The following is a 6,708-nucleotide window of genomic DNA, read 5'->3' as shown; positions in this document are numbered from 1 at the left end:
TATTATTCCTTGATCAAAATTGATGAGAATGTTAGTTAAATAAATTCTTGGGGTGGACTCCTCTTATTCCTGATTGGCTAATTAAGAGAAGGTGAATAAAATCGGTAATTAGCCAATCAAAGGTGTGATTATTAGCCAATATTAAATATATTATTATATTGAAGAAATATAAATTAAAATATGAAAAACAAAGCAAATTAAGAAAACGAAATCAGTAGATTTTTAATTAAGGATTATATGTCGATTTGAGTTTATAAAAAATGATTAGGGTTTACATTTTGCAATTAAACAAAATTATATGTCGTTTTGGGTTTACAAATGAGGATTATAGTTCATATTTTATAATTATATATTTTTATATGTTGATTTTGGTTTCTAAAAGAGTGGTTAGGGTTTGGGTTAAAATTCACAATAATTTTTTTAATGGTTTGAGTTTATAAAGGAAGATATATAAGGGTTTGGATTTTATAAATTAAAGGCAATTATTTTTTGGTTTGAGTTTATAAAACAATGGTTAAGGTTTAGATTTTATAAACCTATACTAATACATATTATTCGTCGCTTTGGGTTTATAAAAGAGTAGTTAGGGTTTACAAAAAAATACCCTTATTAAATCTGAAATTTTGAAGTTTTGTAAATTTTAGAAGTTATTTTTGGTTAGTAACTACTATTCACAGTCTCGATCCAGTCCGAAATTTTACCTTTTAAAACCATAAATGTTTTGATGACGTTAGGGGGCACAGTAGTGGTGGTAACGGAAGACTTCGACGGGTAAGGATTCCACAATTATTTAACTATTGAACAGTTTCGGAAGTTTGGAAGTTGATATTGATGGTGCGGAGTTAAGGCAAGAGCACGAGAACCTAGGGGAATGAGAATTATCTCATTCAATGGAGAAATGGAATGAGTGGCAAACAAGATACATTCGTGGTGTTTGATGCAATGAATTTGGTTAAGAGTGATAGATCGTGAGATGGGCTTACGGAGATGAGGCCTGGGAAAAGAAGAAGGGTGTAATTAATGGGCCAAAGCCTAACTCCCTAAAAATAACAAGAACGATAAGAGGCTTAGTTTTTGGCCCAGTACGAGGGGAGACTCAGATGTCTCAAACTGGGAAGAGGATGAGAATTGAGAAAGGAAATTGGGAGTCCTGGTGGATTCCGTACGGTGGAGGATAGAGAGAGGAGCTGGAATATGTTGGTAAGTAGTCGAGTGTGAAAGGATGCGAATGTGGTGGATTGATCGATCAATGTGCACTGCTGGGTACATGGGCACTGCTGATGACAGACCAAAGGATTCGAAGTGGAAACTCGGTCTGATTAGCAACGTTTCCCGGTAGTTCTCTTTACTTTTGTGGATTGAGAATGAATAGCATGTTGTGGAATTTTCGGAGGGTAAGGAATGGGGCAAATAAACCCAATTTCAGACTTTAAATTCCATATCTTTTAAGAAAATCTGTTGAGAGGAGCGATACTATGTTGGTAAGTAGTGGAGTGTGAAAGGATGTGAATATGTACATAGTCAAGACTATGTACGGCGGAGGACGAAGATAGGAGCGAGACTCTGTTGGTAAGTAGTTGAGGGTGAAAGGATGCGAATGTGGTGGACTGGGTATCGAGTTAGTCAGGCATAAGGGCACTGCTGATGACATACCAAAGGAATCGAAGTGGAAAGTCGATCTGATTAGTAACGATTCCCAGTACTTCATGTGAAGCCAATATAAAGGGAGAAGGCTTATTATAAAGTGAGATGAAATTTTTTTGGAGGATACTCTCAAGGAAGTAGGCTTGTCTCATGTGTGGGTAAAATGGATTATGCAGTGTGTGGTGGGACCATCTATGAGTTTTCTATGGAATGGTGAGAGGTAAATTCTTTCTCACCTTTAAGAGGTTTCGGACAGGGCGAGCCTTTTTCCTTATACTTATTTGTGTTGTGCTTTGAGCGTTTGTGCCATTTGATCGAAGTCTCGGTAGTGATGAACAAGTGGAAGCGGATTAAATTATCTCAAACGAGATCACAGTTACTTCGGCTTATAAGCTTGTGACATGAGATACAACACTAAAACATAACATGAATCATTTTTTGGACGACTTTGGAGAGTTATTGCACTAGAAATATTGAAGCTTTACATTTGGTAAGTTGTGCAACAAGTGATTACGAAGAACGTAGTGAGGAAGAAGAGATATCTTTGTGATTCTTATGTTCGTCAAGTTGTAAGGGAGAAATTGGAACCACCGTACATGTTCTTTGCGACTGTCAAGCCGTAGCCGGTTTAAGGGTTCAAATATGTCCCTCAACTTTAGGGCTAGTTTTCTTTAATACATCCTTACTTGAATGGGTTTATGCAAATTTGGCGAGTAAGATAGTAACGAAGGAAGGGGAATGGTCCACGACGATGTTCCATAAGGCCTTATGGTGGGGTTGGAAATGGCGATATTGTAATGTGTTTGGGAAGAAGGGTACTTGCTCTGATAGTGTTCGGTTCATAAGAGATCTTGCGGTTGAGATGACACGGGCAAACGCAGAGAGATGAGAACAAATGACTAAGTATTCGAGAGTGGAATTAGAGATTGGTGGGAGGTCCCATTGCAGGGATGGTTTAAACTTTATACTGATGGAGCGATTAAATAGAATTCGACTTTAGCTACTATAAAAGGTGTGTTGCGAGATAATGGAGGAAATTGGTGTAGAGGTTTTACAGTGAATATTAGTTGGTGTAGAGGTTTTACAATGAATATTAGTGGTGTAGAGGTTTATAGTGAATATTTAGCTGGTGTTCGGCTGAGTTAGCCGAGCTATGGGGTGTTTACTATGGCCTCTATATGACTTGGGAGAAGCGAGTCACAAGGTTGGAATTGGTAGTGGACTCGGAAGTGGTGGTTGGTTTCTTAAACTAGGTATAAGTATGAATGATGAAATGATCTTTCATGAGATAAATACTTGAAGGGTTCAAGATATTAATGAATAGATTATAAAAATATTAATAACGAAGCATGATGGTGTCTTGGTGAGACGACTTGTGGATGCAGGGAATGATTTTTTGTAGTCTCTTAAATATTTTAAGTTTTTGGAACGCCGCCGTTTTGATTGTTAATATTAATGGGTCGAATTCAACTAGGCTCAAATTGCTAGATTTTCTAACCCTAGGCTACAAGTTACGAAAACGCAACGTTTTCTAGGAAATGTGTTTGATAATATTCTCCTTTGAAAATGGAAAGACGCAGCGTTTCTAAGAGTCACTGGAATGTTCCCTTAACATTTTTATACATTCCTCTCTTAAACCCTTAGAGCAAGGGCAACGGCGGCTTATTCGTCCGTCTCCCGTATTTCAATGTTTTAATTTAAATGGGTAAGTGAAGAAATACGAAGAAACGTTCGTTGAAACGTGACGATTTATTCCGTCCCTCTTGCCACGTGTCACGTCCAGATTGGATGTGGGATAAGTGAAGGAAGAAATTTTTCGGGGGTCTGGTCGATTTGTTCTTTCTCTTCTTCTCTGTCTGTGGCGTCTGTAGCTGTCGAGAGAAGGCGAGTGGAAGGGCGATTTGAATCGATAGCGAGCTTCCGTCGGTGGTGAGTCTAAATCGTGTTCCGGACCGGCTTAGATTTCTTCCGGCGGACGAAGCCCCAATCGGAAAGGCTTTATGAAACCCTAATCAGTAAGTTTTTGAAATCGGAAAAGTTTATGGGTTCTAGGTTTGTATAAACATCGATTTTATTTGGGGATTTGGTTAATATAAGCATGGATTTTGAAAGGGATTTGGTTTGTATAAGCAAGGACTTTGTATGGTTGGTTGTAATAAATCGATTAGGGTTTAGTAGCAGCGAATCGATATTTGGATCTAGATCAGTGTTATTGATATCGGTTTGTTTCCAAATTCCGATTTACTTAATTACATGATGATTGTTGTTAATTGTTGTTAATTACATGACAGAGTTTGATTGTTGTTAATAGTATGACAGAGTTTTACATATTATTTGGCTGTGATTGATCTTTCTGTGCTTCGTTTAACTCACCAAGGTTTAAATTTCATGGATATGATTTAGTTTGATAATTGTCCCACGATTTATAATCTGTTATTGTTGTCTGTATGCATTGGATATAGGTGAGGACTGAAAAGCATAAATAAGGAGTGGAAGAAGCAGCAATTTCATATAACATTCGAAGGTAATTCTTGATTCCTTTGCAGCATTTGAAAACTGAGATGATTGTTGCTAATTAGTTGATAAAGATGAAAATTCTTCGAATGGTTGGTGAAATAGAGATACTTAGGATTGATTGAGTATCATTACCTGTGTTAGTTCACTGACTGTTGAGATGCTATTCAATGTAAACACCTTTGTTAGCTCAAGTACTGAAATAAATGGCATGTCTAGTAGCTATTTTTAGCTCACTGTATGAGTAAGTTACATGTGTACTAGGTAGTTATGATTGTGGTAGATTTTTTAGATTGCTTGACCTTTGTTTTTGGCTGTTATTAATAGAGTGTATTATGAATGTTAGGATTTAGTTGAAATCAAATTTGTTCTGGTTAGATTAGAACAATGTAAATTACTTGATAAAGATGAAACTTTTTTAAAACTGTTTGAGTTAAATTATTATCTGTTCTGATTGGACATTTGTTGTTTAGTAGCATGTCAGTTATTGTTGATTTCTTTCACACTTATAAACATAATAGCAACCTTCTTACACACCACGTTCTATTCTCGACCATCTTATCTCACCTGTATGTTGAAGTAGCAAACCAGCATTTATTTCCTTGTTGTTTTCCATTCTGAAACCCTTTCTGTCTCTTTCATTCTTAAACTCTTTCTGTCCTCTCTATTCCTTTCTAAAACCAGCCTTTCTAACACATCTCCACTCCATTCTTCAAACCAGCCTTTCTAACACATATGTATTCCATTATGAAACCGGACCTTTCTTTTTCTTTTCCATTCTGAGACCCTTTGTTTCTTTCTTTCTCTATTCCATTCTTAAAACCATATTATTCTTTCTCTATTCCATTCTTAAAACCCTATCTTTCTTTCTCTATTCCATTCTCAAACCCTTTGTTTCTATATTTCTCTTTTCCATCTAACACATCTCTATTCCATTATCAAACCGTTTGATATGGATTCTTATAATCCATATCCACACTCATCTTCTTATTTATAACTGCTAAACAGTCAGCTTGATAACCAAAACCAAGAAAACTCTAATGAGAGTTTCCCTCCACAAGCCTACAATCTTGCATCTGAAGGACCTGCTTGGAGCTCACAACCATCAATAGGCACACCAACTGATGGCACACCTGCTAGGAGCTCACAAACACCAGTTAGTGTGAAAGAGAGAAAGAAATGGAGCCTCTGTGATCATGAAACGTTGACCATTGCGTGGCTCAATACTTCTAAAGATAACATTGTCGGGAATCAACAGAAGGGAGGAAGTTTTTGGCATAGGGTAGCCCAGTATTATGATGCTTCTCTACGTTCGACAGAGAGTGGTCAAGAAGGCCTCAATGTCAACTGTAAGCAGAGGTGGCACAAAATAAACGAGTTCACAAACAAGTTTTGTGGTTCATATGCTACTGCAGAGAGGCAAAACAGCAGTGGTCATTCACAGAATGATGCCCTGAAAGTTGCCCATGAGATTTACTACTCAGACTTCAAAACTCGATTTACTTTAGAACATTGTTGGTGTTTACTAAGGTATGAACAGAAGTGGCTAAGTATAAACACTATAAACTCGGGTAAACCTAAAGCCAGAACAAATAGAAAACCTACTGAAGAAGGATCAGCATTGAGGAAGAGTGTGAGGTCAGGCCTGAAGGAGTAAAGGCTGCAAAAGCAAAACGATCAAATGCTCAAGGGAAGGCTCTTATAGAGTATAAGAGTATGTGGGAAATAAAGAAGGAGGAAATGGCTGAGACAGAGAAGCTTCAAAAGCTTGCCATACTTGACACAATTCTGGCAAAGAAGGACCCATTAAGTTCAGCAGATGAACTTATCAAAAGTAAGATAGTTGCTCAGTATTTCTGAGACATCTTGCTTCTATCTAATAAGTGTTATTTCCTGCTTTTCTTTCCTGTGAGTTAAGTTTGTATTGTGAGTTCACTTTGTATTCTAAGTTCCGTTTGTATTCTAAGTTCAGTTTGTATTCTAAGTTCAGTCTGGTTGTGTTTTTCAGTATCTTGTGAGTTCAGTTTGTATTGTGGCTTCCATTATGTACTCGGATAATATAAAGTATTTCAGTTTCTGTTAATGTTGTGCCTCAGATATTGTTGTTTGTCGTGTGTCTTCTTGTTCACATAACCTATATTGTTGTTATAGTTATGATATGATCATGCCTAGCACAACGAACTTGGAACGTCACAAAGAGCTTGTAGCCGAGGAGGAGTTTGAAGCAGAGGAGCAGCTCGAAGCTAAGGAGCTGTTTGAACCAGAGAATGAGCTTACAGCGGAGAAAAGAGTATGGCAAAAATGTTATCTTAACCTCACTGGTTTTGATACATGATCACTAAATGGGCATGTGTCTCATTTGTACTCTTTTTCCCTTGTCAAGTTTTGTCCCAATGGGTTTTCTTGACAAGGTTTTTAATGAGGTAAATGATTCACATTCAAATCACCCATTTGTTGATCCAAACCATGACAATGCATTCAGAACTTGGCCCAATGGAATATATATCAAGTCTAGCTTGTTTTATGCCTATTACAAGCCCAAGAAGAGCC

The 6,708-nt window shown here is 37.2% G+C and overlaps 1 long non-coding RNA gene across 1 annotated transcript; it reads left to right on the top strand.

Annotated features, from left to right (window-relative positions):
* Positions 1 to 1,175: 1,175 nt before the first annotated feature.
* LOC111829613 lies at positions 1,176 to 6,708 on the top strand. Its single transcript, XR_002832990.1, has 3 exons — positions 1,176 to 3,659; positions 4,107 to 4,168; positions 6,310 to 6,708. It is a non-coding gene; the product is annotated as an uncharacterized LOC111829613 (long non-coding RNA).

This window comes from Capsella rubella, unplaced genomic scaffold (genome assembly GCF_000375325.1).
Source record: "Capsella rubella cultivar Monte Gargano unplaced genomic scaffold, Caprub1_0 scaffold_7, whole genome shotgun sequence".
NCBI lineage: Eukaryota > Viridiplantae > Streptophyta > Magnoliopsida > Brassicales > Brassicaceae > Capsella > Capsella rubella.
Note: the sequence above shows the minus strand (reverse complement) of the source record. Positions and strands in the feature narration are given on the sequence as shown.